Source organism: Prosopis cineraria, unplaced genomic scaffold (genome assembly GCF_029017545.1).
Source record: "Prosopis cineraria cultivar Desert tree isolate PC_DT_omini unplaced genomic scaffold, ASM2901754v1 PC8, whole genome shotgun sequence".
Taxonomy (NCBI): Eukaryota; Viridiplantae; Streptophyta; class Magnoliopsida; order Fabales; family Fabaceae; genus Prosopis; species Prosopis cineraria.
The window spans coordinates 20,610,427-20,623,114 of record NW_026555339.1 but is presented as its reverse complement, the minus strand read 5'-3'; the positions used below and the strand labels follow the sequence as shown (position 1 = coordinate 20,623,114).

Sequence of the window (12,688 nt, the reverse complement as noted above, 5' to 3'; positions counted from 1 at the left end):
GGTGCAAGCTTAAGGTTCAAGGAAATAGAGTTGCACCTTGAGTAATAGCTATAATGTCTATCCTAGTGATGGCACTATATCATTCACCCCTCATAGAAGTAGGTTTGTAATAACCCTAAATAAAAAAAAACAAAAGAAAAGAAAAGAAAAAGATAAATTAAATGATAAATAAATTAAATAATTTTTTTTTCTTTCTTTCAATTGATATTTTATTTTATTGTTTTAGTTATATAATAAATAGGAAGTAATGGTTTAGTGGAAGCTATGCCATATGTTACTTGGAGACAGGGGGTTTGAATCTTACCTATATTGGAGGAAATTTCATTTTTGTTGACCTCGAATGAAGTTACCAAAATACCCCTATCTCTTGTGCAATTTTAAAAAAATATCTATTGGATTTTTCTCTAATTTTCCCTAATAAACTTCATTTCTTTAAATTCCTTCCCTTTGTCGGTCAAGAACAGAGCACGAGGGGAGAGAGTGAGAGAAATCCTGAATCTAGAAATTTCAAGCTTCTCTATCTTCTCCATCGGTCTTCTCCGTCTTCTTTGCCTATTCCCATCTGTCGTCGGTGTTGATGAGTCTAGAAGCTTCATCCGCCGCTGCTAAGAGTTTGAGCTGTGAGTTCTCCCAGGTGCGACGTCAATCACTTCCCTTTTCCTTGCCGTCATGTTGTTTGGTGTGCGTGTGGGTTTGAATTTCAGTTCTACGTCAATCACTTCCCTCTTTCTTGCTGTGATGTTGTTTGGTGTGCGTGTGGGTTTGAATTTCAGTTCTCCCTCCTCTGTTTTCGACACTGTGAAAGGATGCATGGAACGTTCTTCTCCCTCTTCCTTGTGCAGTGTCGCAGGTTCTTTCTCCTCCTTCTCTGCTCACGTCGTTGCTGGTTCAAGGTAGGAGATTTGGGATCCTTCTTTTTGGTTATTTCTGTACTCCTAAACACGGTATATTGTCGCTGTGCGTGAGAGTGTAGTTACTCTGTGTGTGCGTGAAATTACAGAATTTGTGTGTGGTTTGTGCTGTTGTGCTATTTCAGGGAAGAGATAATTTAAATATGGAGTTGGAAGGCTTAATAATTATAGTGGCTGAGTTAAATTAATTTGTTTGGAATGGCTGGTGTTGAAATAATTGTTAGGATGGAAGTGGAAGAGAAGAGCTTAAATGGAATACTTGGAGTTTTAATTTCTTTTTCTTGTGTTCTGTTGTTGCCGTGATTGTTTAAGAAGAAGATTTTAAATTAAGCAGGAAAGGCATATTAAAGCTTGGTAGTGATATATTTGGGTCAGAATTTTTGAATTTGGATATAAAATTTGAAGAACGATGCCTAAAGATGTTTGTTAAAATGTTTATTAGAGGGAGTGATTGATTGTGCATTTCCTAAAAATCTCATTAAAATTTTTGGGAGACATAATGGATTTGGATGATATTATTTGGTGAATTGAGGTTGGTATTGTGTAAAACTTTTTGATTATGAAAGTGGTGCCTAACTAGTTAAATCCTTTAGAAGTAGGTAGTTATAGAGAAATTGTTGAGTAATTTACTGGGAGATTTGAAAATAATGTGCATTCGGTGTTTAGAAAAAAAAAATGTTTAGTAGGAGATTGTATTGTAATAGAGCATTGAGTTATGACTTTTGAGGGATTTTCATGTGTAAAGCCTTGATTTTAAAATTTAAAGTTATTATATAGCTAAATATTGGTTGTGAAATATTGGGAGTAATTTATTGAATTTACTGAAAGTTTATTAAATATTTTATATAAATTATAGGATGTTTGGAAGAGCAGACATTTAATTGAAGTTGAGAGGTGAACTTTTAAATTTTGGGAAGTAATTCAGGTAAGTGGATAGCGTCCCAACTGAAATTTTTTTCTTTTCAATAAAATTTCCTTTGCTAAAATATTACGTTTTTCTGAAAATCATTTTAATAGCATTAATGCGATTGTTGGATATTTGTTGATTAACATTACTTTATTTTGAGAAATTAGCTTTACCAAATTTGAAATGTTATTTGACCAATTAAATCAAGTTTGAACTTTGATTATGAGATTTTTATTTTATCAAATATTGGATTGATACAGAGAATGATTCATGCAAGTTCGACTCTGAAAATTTGTTTTTTTGATTATTCGATAAATGCACGCATGAGCATTGGATATGAAATTTGATTCTGGCAAGTTTTAATGCCTAAAAGTATTCATGCGAGTTTGATTTTGAGAATAAGAATTGTATCTGAAAAGTGATGATTTTCTCGCATGTTTGAAAATGGTTTTAAAAAGGGACTTTATACAGAACACTGGTTGCTAACGACAGTTTCGTTAGCCCTTGGCGCGCCATGGTACACCCAGCTAGCAGGGTGTTTATAGGAGGTGCTAGCCCCGTGCGATGGCCAACGCACGTGGAATGGAGGGATGGTTATTCGTGAGCATCGTACTCACGTTTGTTTCGTGGCTTCGGCTGCGTTTGGTTACTTACCCTCGTGGACTATGTGTCCACGTTTGTTTTCGTGGCAAAAGCCGCGTTTGGGTTATCACTCTCGTGGACTGTGTGTCCACGTTTGTTAATTGTTCTGATAAGTTCCTATAATTATGAATCTAATTATCTGAGGATTTCATATTCTATTGGTTTTTTTAAGTAAATTGTTTATAAATATATTATTTCATATATGTGTTTTCTTGAAAGCAAGTCTTATTAATATTTGCCATGATAGTTCAATGAATTAAGATCTAATTTTAAAATTTTACAGAGCTATTCTATTTTAAAGTTTATTACATTTTTCGGAAAGCTGTTGTCTCTTTGACTCACAATTATTTTAAACTTTTTTTCTCTTTTTATTCAAGTTCTATTATTTATTGTTGGGACGTTATTCACTGGAAATTATTATTTTGATCTCAGATACGTTAGCTGATGTTGTGCCTTCCGCTAATCCTTGAGGGGCTGTAATATTCAGTTGAGATGAAAAGCTGAAATCAAACTTCTTTAAAGTAAATTTCTTATGTCAGGTGCTCCACAGAAGCTATAGTTAGGGTCCTCATCCTTATAATTTATACTGTGTTATTTAATGATCGGAAGAGAATTCCTTGCTGCTGCTACTGTTTTGTAAAATATTAAATCTTTTGTTCATATGGTTTGTATTGAGGATGGCTTAATTTATTATCAAAGGTCTTCATGGCTTATAAATTAAATTTTTCTAAAAAAAAAAGACTTTTGGAATATGGGTAATATCTCTATATTCTGTGCCAACATGTTCTAATTTCGGGGTGTGACAGTTTGGTATCAGAGCTTAGGTTTCCTATAGCTATGTGGAGCAAGGATTCTTCAGTGGGGTCTTGATTATCATTATGAACCCGGGCATAATTATAATCAAGGCATCATTGAAGGCCTTATAGAGGGTCCTTGACTGTTATTCCTTTCTTTCTTAGTGATTTCCCTTAATATATAAGTTTTGTGTCTTGAGCTAAATATCTCCTTGGTCTTTGTGCATAGTGAGAAATGTTGTCCATGCATTAAGTATCAACTAGAAGGATCTATAGTTAGATAGTTTCTTATAGAGCTTGAACTCAATCTAACAATATGCTCTTATTTTTGAAGCATATGTTCTTTTACATGTTACAAATTTTGTTAAGGTTAACAATTTTTGTTTTCATGTTAGAAAGAAGATTACACAAGATCACAAGTGCTATTGGGGCATTTGATCAAAGTGGTAGAACTTTAAGACCCTTAATATAGGCTTGTTTTAAATCAAGTAGTATGAATTTTGAGTTAATTTGGTCTCTTCCAAGTTCTGTGCTTATTGGCTTGAATTATGAGAGCAACATTTAAACTATATAAAAAGAAACTCCAGGGAAGAGATTTAGAAATCATGGTTATATTTTACATGGCTCAATACGAATCTTAATTATATAGTATAGTGGTCATAAGTATTATTCTATTTTTATATTTTGTCTTCATAAGATTCAGGCATTGTTTGATTTTAGTTCATTATGGTCATATATGCTTAGGTATTATGATAGCAAATCCTACTAGTGAGATATTTTGATGGATCAAATGTTTGAATCTTTTACCATCAATGGAAAGTGAAGGATTTTTTTGATGACTTTCCATAAGTGCCTAAATGATTTCTTTGATGAAATTACAATAAAAGGAGGTGCGAATAAGAATTATGGAGATTAATTGAGTCAATAATGTGGATGAGAGATTTATAATGTTGAAACACCAAATTTGGGCCAACCACAAATTGTGCGCGAATAAAGTGTAAAAAAAAAAAAAACAAACAGACTCTTGGCTTATGATAACGGTTCAAATGAGTCTATTAGAGGTCAAACAGGTCTTGTATGATGTGGGAACGAGAATTTGAACTTGGGTGATGAAAAACTTGAATTATGACTTGAAGTGGAACTTTGAAGTTCGTATGGTTTGATTAGATTATGGATGACTTAAGGTGTGTTAATGCAGGTTAAGCAATCATTTTGAGTCATAAAGCCAATCTAGAGCATCAAATTAGGTTTACATGTTATATGAGTGATTAGAAATATGTGTAAGATGAAAAATTTTAAAAGAGTGTAAGGTCAAGTAATTGAGCCTTCAAACTAGAACTAAATGAGTAGTTAAAAAAAAAAAGTAAAGTAAAAAGTATGACTACAGTTGAAGACCTTAAAGATTGAAGTTTGAGCTAAAATTTGATACGTAATTAAGGGAAATATGGAAGTTTCATTCTCTCGAATATATTAATTTTTTTTAGCTATAGAGAATATTTTATGAATTTTTGAAGTTAGTTTAAGAAGTTGTTATGAAACAGTTATGGATATTCTGTATTGGATCTGGAGTTTTATCATCTTCATGGACTTAATGGACTCCAATGTCTTTGAAATTTTAATAGTATATAGTATGTTATTATCTGCCTTGGAAGTCCTAATGTGTTACAATTGGATATTCTTAACCCAAGTGATGGTCATCTAAAATTTAGAATCAATTATATGTTCATAATATGGTAAATTACATGAAGAGAGATTAAGTTCAGTGTTCTTTAAATAACTATATTGATTATTAATAAGATGTTTTAAGCACCATAAGTGAGTTTAAATGGTTTTTATGATAAATGGTAGAAGGTAAAATTTATAGAGGATGAATTTTGAGAAAAGAATGTTCAAAAGTTACATGAATGTATAACATTCACATGCCTTTAAATTGTCATCAAGGGAAGAGATATTTCAATCTTAAAAAAAAAAAAATAGAGATAGAAAAGAAAAGAAAATGTTCATGATAGTAGTGGAATTTTATCTTTTTGTTTCAGTCCCTATAAATTACAATTCTACCCTTATTAGAAATCAGATTTTCTTACTTTCCCATTTTAATTGTACGGTATACCCATAAGAGATTCATATCCTTGAAAAATCCTTTGCCTCTATCCTTTTCCTTTGCTTCTAGAGTGTTCATCGGGGTGGGTGATTCTTTTGCTACGATCTACAATTATTAAGGGTCAAAGTAGTGCGCTTGTCTTTTCCGCCATGTTTCACCATCGTCCTCCCCGCATCTCGTCGAGAGAACTTCTTCTCCTTTTTTCTCTGTCATTGTTTATCTGGTTTGAGGAAGCTTAAGGTTCTTCTCCCAATTTCGTGCTTCATGTTCTCTAGTTCTTTTCGCTTCCTCTTCGATTTTCTACCGCTTCAAATTTTTTTATCTTAATTGCTATGTTGTGACAATGTTAGAAGGAAGTTTGTTGGATTTGTAGGATGTCTAATAAAAATTCTATCATATATTACAAGGAGATTGAAAGGGGAGAGAACTTGGTTTTATAGTCTAAACAATTGCGCTTGCAGGGCGTTTACTAATATGTCTATTAGAAGAGTTTTGTTAGGTTTTGAATTTTCTAAAATTCCATTAACTTTCATGAGAATATACTTTGTTTGGGTATTAATTATTCATGAATTTGATTTGAATTTTTGAAGAGTCTTGATTGTGAGGCTATTATGAGACAAACTGGACTTTGGAAAATGTATAGGTGATTATCATAATTATGTTGTTTTATGACTTGATTTTGGGAATGTACCTAAGGTGATTGTTATAATAGGTGATGGAAGAATTTTGGAATTTTAAAGTGATTAAGGGTGGTGTGTATGTATTGCACTCTTCATTAAAGTTTAGTGATGTATATTAGAGAAATATTGGAAAGAGAGATTAAAATGTAGCCAAAATGTTTGATATAAAAGTATATATATAAAGAATTGAGGAGATTGAAGAAGTTGAGGCATAAATTATAATGATTTGAGAACTTTGTTGATTATGGTGTTGTTAAGAAAGAAGTTTATCAAACCTAGGTAAAGGCCATCAAAATCTCGTGTGGACAATCGACGTCAAAAGCTAGAGTTATAGTTGGAGAAAGGGAGTGTTTTTTTTTTTTAAGGTGTCTTATACGAGAGACATAATGAGAATTGAGAAGAAATGCAAGTTGAGTTCAAAGTATGTTGCCTTGTTTACTTAGAGAGGGTTGGAACATTGTTTATCATTCAGCATTACCACTTGAATTATTGAGCACCCATCAGAGGATTGATGTGTTGATGCTTTGGAAATACATATATATGATCCATCTCATGTGATCAAGACTCAAAGAATTTGAATAAATCTAGATTTATTGAATGAAAGGGTTCGTAAGATAACCAAGTAAAACTCTTATAAAAAAGAAATCGCTATAATGAAAGTGTGATGGTGTTATCATTCTTAGTAAGGATTTACAAAGGAAGTTGAAAGTATAATGTGTGCTAAATATCAACATTTAATTGGAAACTAAGGAAAGCATTTTTTTAAATTCGGAGGACCGAATTTCTTAAGGCGGGGAGAATGTAATAACCCTAAATAAAAAAAAACAAAAGAAAAGAAAAGAAAAAGATAAATTAAATGATAAATAAATTAAAAATTTTTTTTTTCTTTCTTTCAATTGATATTTTATTTTATTGTTTTAGTTATATAATAAATAGGAAGTAATGGTTTAGTGGAAGCTATGCCATATGTTACTTGGAGACAGGGGTTTGAATCTTACCTATATTGGAGGAAATTTCATTTTTGTTGACCTCGAATGAAGTTACCAAAATACCCCTATCTCTTGTGCAATTTTAAAAAAATATCTATTGGATTTTTCTGTAATTTTCCCTAATAAACTTCATTTCTTTAAATTCCTTCCCTTTGTCGGTCAAGAACAGAGCACGAGGGGAGAGAGTGAGAGAAATCCTGAATCTAGAAATTTCAAGCTTCTCTATCTTCTCCATCGGTCTTCTCCGTCTTCTTTGCCTATTCCCATATGTCGTCGGTGTTGATGAGTCTAGAAGCTTCATCCGCCGCTGCTAAGAGTTTGAGCTGTGAGTTCTCCCAGGTGCGACGTCAATCACTTCCCTTTTCCTTGCCGTCATGTTGTTTGGTGTGCGTGTGGGTTTGAATTTCAGTTCTACGTCAATCACTTCCCTCTTTCTTGCTGTGATGTTGTTTGGTGTGCGTGTGGGTTTGAATTTCAGTTCTCCCTCCTCTGTTTTCGACACTGTGAAAGGATGCATGGAACGTTCTTCTCCCTCTTCCTTGTGCAGTGTCGCAGGTTCTTTCTCCTCCTTCTCTGCTCACGTCGTTGCTGGTTCAAGGTAGGAGATTTGGGATCCTTCTTTTTGGTTATTTCTGTACTCCTAAACACGGTATATTGTCGCTGTGCGTGAGAGTGTAGTTACTCTGTGTGTGCGTGAAATTACAGAATTTGTGTGTGGTTTGTGCTGTTGTGCTATTTCAGGGAAGAGATAATTTAAATATGGAGTTGGAAGGCTTAATAATTATAGTGGCTGAGTTAAATTAATTTGTTTGGAATGGCTGGTGTTGAAATAATTGTTAGGATGGAAGTGGAAGAGAAGAGCTTAAATGGAATACTTGGAGTTTTAATTTCTTTTTCTTGTGTTCTGTTGTTGCCATGATTGTTTAAGAAGAAGATTTTAAATTAAGCAGGAAAGGCATATTAAAGCTTGGTAGTGATATATTTGGGTCAGAATTTTTGAATTTGGATATAAAATTTGAAGAACGATGCCTAAAGATGTTTGTTAAAATGTTTATTAGAGGGAGTGATTGATTGTGCATTTCCTAAAAATCTCATTAAAATTTTTGGGAGACATAATGGATTTGGATGATATTATTTGGTGAATTGAGGTTGGTATTGTGTAAAACTTTTTGATTATGAAAGTGGTGCCTAACTAGTTAAATCCTTTAGAAGTAGGTAGTTATAGAGAAATTGTTGAGTAATTTACTGGGAGATTTGAAAATAATGTGCATTCGGTGTTTAGAAAAAAAAAATGTTTAGTAGGAGATTGTATTGTAATAGAGCATTGAGTTATGACTTTTGAGGGATTTTCATGTGTAAAGCCTTGATTTTAAAATTTAAAGTTATTATATAGCTAAATATTGGTTGTGAAATATTGGGAGTAATTTATTGAATTTACTGAAAGTTTATTAAATATTTTATATAAATTATAGGATGTTTGGAAGAACAGACATTTAATTGAAGTTGAGAGGTGAACTTTTAAATTTTGGGAAGTAATTCAGGTAAGTGGATAGCGTCCCAACTGAAATTTTTTTCTTTTCAATTAAAATTTCCTTTGCTAAAATATTACGTTTTTCTGAAAATCATTTTAATAGCATTAATGCGATTGTTGGATATTTGTTGATTAACATTACTTTATTTTGAGAAATTAGCTTTACCAAATTTGAAATGTTATTTGACCAATTAAATCAAGTTTGAACTTTGATTATGAGATTTTTATTTTATCAAATATTGGATTGATACAGAGAATGATTCATGCAAGTTCGACTCTGAAAATTTGTTTTTTTGATTATTCGATAAATGCACGCATGAGCATTGGATATGAAATTTGATTCTGGCAAGTTTTAATGCCTAAAAGTATTCATGCGAGTTTGATTTTGAGAATAAGAATTGTATCTGAAAAGTGATGATTTTCTTGCATGTTTGAAAATGGTTTTAAAAAGGGACTTTATACAGAACACTGGTTGCTAACGACAGTTTCGTTAGCCCTTGGCGCGCCATGGTACACCCAGCTAGCAGGGTGTTTATAGGAGGTGCTAGCCCCGTGCGATGGCCAACGCACGTGGAATGGAGGGATGGTTATTCGTGAGCATCGTACTCACGTTTGTTTCGTGGCTTCGGCTGCGTTTGGTTACTTACCCTCGTGGACTATGTGTCCACGTTTGTTTTCGTGGCAAAAGCCGCGTTTGGGTTATCACTCTCGTGGACTGTGTGTCCACGTTTGTTAATTGTTCTGATAAGTTCCTATAATTATGAATCTAATTATCTGAGGATTTCATATTCTATTGGTTTTTATTAAGTAAATTGTTTATAAATATATTATTTCATATATGTGTTTTCTTGAAAGCAAGTCTTATTAATATTTGCCATGATAGTTCAATGAATTAAGATCTAATTTTAAAATTTTACAGAGCTATTCTATTTTAAAGTTTATTACATTTTTCGGAAAGCTGTTGTCTCTTTGACTCACAATTATTTTAAACTTTTTTTCTCTTTTTATTCAAGTTCTATTATTTATTGTTGGGACGTTATTCACTGGAAATTATTATTTTGATCTCAGATACGTTAGCTGATGTTGTGCCTTCCGCTAATCCTTGAGGGGCTGTAATATTCAGTTGAGATGAAAAGCTGAAATCAAACTTCTTTAAAGTAAATTTCTTATGTCAGGTGCTCCACAGAAGCTATAGTTAGGGTCCTCATCCTTATAATTTATACTGTGTTATTTAATGATCGGAAGAGAATTCCTTGCTGCTGCTACTGTTTTGTAAAATATTAAATCTTTTGTTCATATGGTTTGTATTGAGGATGGCTTAATTTATTATCAAAGGTCTTCATGGCTTATAAATTAAATTTTTCTAAAAAAAAAAGACTTTTGGAATATGGGTAATATCTCTATATTCTGTGCCAACATGTTCTAATTTCGGGGTGTGACAACAAACAAATATTTATTTTGATACATACATACATACATACATATATATATATATATATATATGTATATGAATATATGTAATTTTACAAGCAAATGCAAAGTGTTTGCATCGCAAATTCTATGCTATGGCCAAACACACCTTGGATAGAGAGTGGGTGTGTGGGCCCCATAAGGATCTCTGAGCCAAATGAAAATATTTAACATGTATATTTGTATTAGTATATGGTGTTTGGATTAGTTTTTGACCATTCTTATGTGATTTATGCATTTTAGAGGCCTAGGGCCCATTTCGAAAAATGGTACCCAGGTGGTCAAATTTTGACGTAAGCATTTTTTCTATCATTTGAATGTTCTATTAGGCAATCTTAGTCCTATTTGACGTGTTCAAAGTGTTCTAACAAGTTTGTGACCCTTAGGATGAGATGTAGACAATTTCGAAAATGGTTTTTACTAAAAAACTATACTTTTGCATTTGAGTGTCCAAATTTCAATCTAACCATTAGATTTTTCTAAAATTTGGATCACAAGTAAAAATTTGTATAATCTTTGTGTGGGCTTAGAATCACCTTAATCAAATATTAAATGGAGAAATAGTACACTTAAGAATTTGGTCTAGAGGTGCTGTCATGACAGCAAAATAAAGCTATCATGATAGCAATAGTAACTGATATTGCAACGAGCACAAATTTCAATCTGTTCATTGGATATTTTTGAAGTTTGGTACACTAGAAGTAATCATTGAAAGTAACGTGTAGGTTCTAAAATTGCACCGATCGAAGGTTGGATGACAAAATGGTGCACTTTCGAAATTGGTCAGGAGGTGCTGTCATTATAGCAAAAATGTTCAAACTTCTAACATATCCAAATTTTAATCTAACCGTTGGACCTTTTTAAAATTTTTAATGCTATTAATACTTATTAAAAGTGACATTTGAGCTTTAAAATTACTTCAATCAAAGGCCATTTAGTGAATCAATGACTCCTGAAAGTTTTCCCGAGAGGGCTTCATGACAAAAAACTAATGTTATCATGATAGCAATTAATTGCTCCTGTTTACCCAATTTGCTTCTATGTGCTATATAGTAACCCTTTAAGCTTTTCTAAGAGGTTTTAAATATGTGTTTTGATATTGTGTAGATTATTTGGTTACTTAAATAGTTTGTTTCCTAAGTTAATTTTATGATCAATTCCTTAACCATAATTAGTTTATTTGGTTATGGAGTGCTTTTGTTGACACTCAAGACAAATGTTTCATTGGTTGTGTATTTACTAGAATTTCATTAAATTCCTTAGAAGACATAAATGGTTTGGATGCTATTATTTTTCCAATTGAGTTTGACCTTATGTAGAAATTTGGTCATAAAAATTAATGTGTAGCTAGTTGAATTCTTTGGAATTACTGAGTTAAGAAATTGTTGGGTTAAGATTGTAAATTTTTTTCCTCCTTTCTTTACAGCCATGTGGAATGTCGATGATGCGGATTTAATTTTCTGGAGTTAAAAATGATTTATCTATTTAACAATAGAGCTTGGAAAGTTGATTAATTATATTTATGTTAGAACTTGGTATTATGATCCAAGCATTGTGCAAAATAAAAATATCTTTAATAGAATGTTTGGAAAAAGGAAGATTTTGAATTTAAGGTGGAAAAATATTTGTGATTGTCATATAACCAGTTATTAAACAATCATTGAAGGCAATTGTAACATCTTGAATTTTAATTTTGGAAATTTCCACTATTTATAAGGGTACTTTAGTCAAATTAAGTGAATTTTTAGTTAATGATGTTTTGGGAGACTAATGTATCTAATGGATCATTAGATAGCTTTAGAAGAGGGCTAAATTGGAGTTTAAGTGGGCCGTGGCATGGAGAAAGGCCCAAAACAAGTTTGGGGATCTTTAAGCCATGTGTCACGGCAGGCGTCCAATGTGCCACAATACACGAACAAAATTTGCATTTATTAGCTCAAAAAATCAAATAGAAAATGAGAAGTGGGATAGAGAGAATGTGGAGAGATGACAGGAGACAACCAATAGGTTCTAAGGCTCAACCTTAAGAACACTGTGGAAGTATTTGGAGCAAAATTTAGCTTTGGATAAGCTTCCTTCACTTCTCCTTCTCCCTCTATGTGAGTTTTTTTTGATGATTTAGGTATTTTAGGGCTGTGATTTTGTGTTTTCCTAGGTAATGGCTAAACCCATTACCTTAGTTAAGGCCTTAGAGAGTTAAATCAAGTCTCTAATTCTGAGTTTATGGGTTTTATGGTGATTTAAAATTTTTCGTTAGGTTTAGACTTACCTTAGGTAGAAATTGAATGATTAAGAGCAATATGGGCATTGTAATGGTGTTGTTTATATGTTGGGATGTTAAATGGGGTTAATGTAGTGCATTGGAAGGATTGTTGGGATGTTTAATTGTGTAGATTAACCTTAGTTGAGCATTGTAGTACTAGTGGATGTTTGTGAAGCTATTGGTAGACTACGGTAACCCTTTTAATGACAAAAGGGTTGAGGTAATCAGACTGTCTAATCTTCCTTTTTGTGTGTTTGGATGATAGTATACAGATTTTAAAGTTAATGTTATAGTTTAGTATCAACATAGTAATAATATAAAATTATGATTTTTATGTTATTTGGAGTAGAATGAAAAGCTGTTTAATATTTTAGTATTTGAAGAGTAAATGTTATTTTTA

General features: G+C 32.3%; 2 long non-coding RNA genes across 2 annotated transcripts; both read left to right on the top strand.

Moving 5' to 3' along the window:
* Positions 1-217: 217 nt before the first annotated feature.
* Positions 218-3,152, top strand: LOC129317571 (uncharacterized). The gene is made up of 4 exons (XR_008594981.1): positions 218-634; positions 774-893; positions 1,768-1,836; positions 2,893-3,152. It is a non-coding gene; the product is annotated as an uncharacterized LOC129317571 (long non-coding RNA).
* Positions 3,153-7,049: 3,897 nt separating this feature from the next.
* On the top strand, positions 7,050-9,883 carry LOC129317572 (uncharacterized). Its single transcript, XR_008594982.1, has 3 exons — positions 7,050-7,363; positions 7,503-7,622; positions 9,624-9,883. It is a non-coding gene; the product is annotated as an uncharacterized LOC129317572 (long non-coding RNA).
* The last annotated feature ends 2,805 nt before the right edge of the window (positions 9,884-12,688 follow it).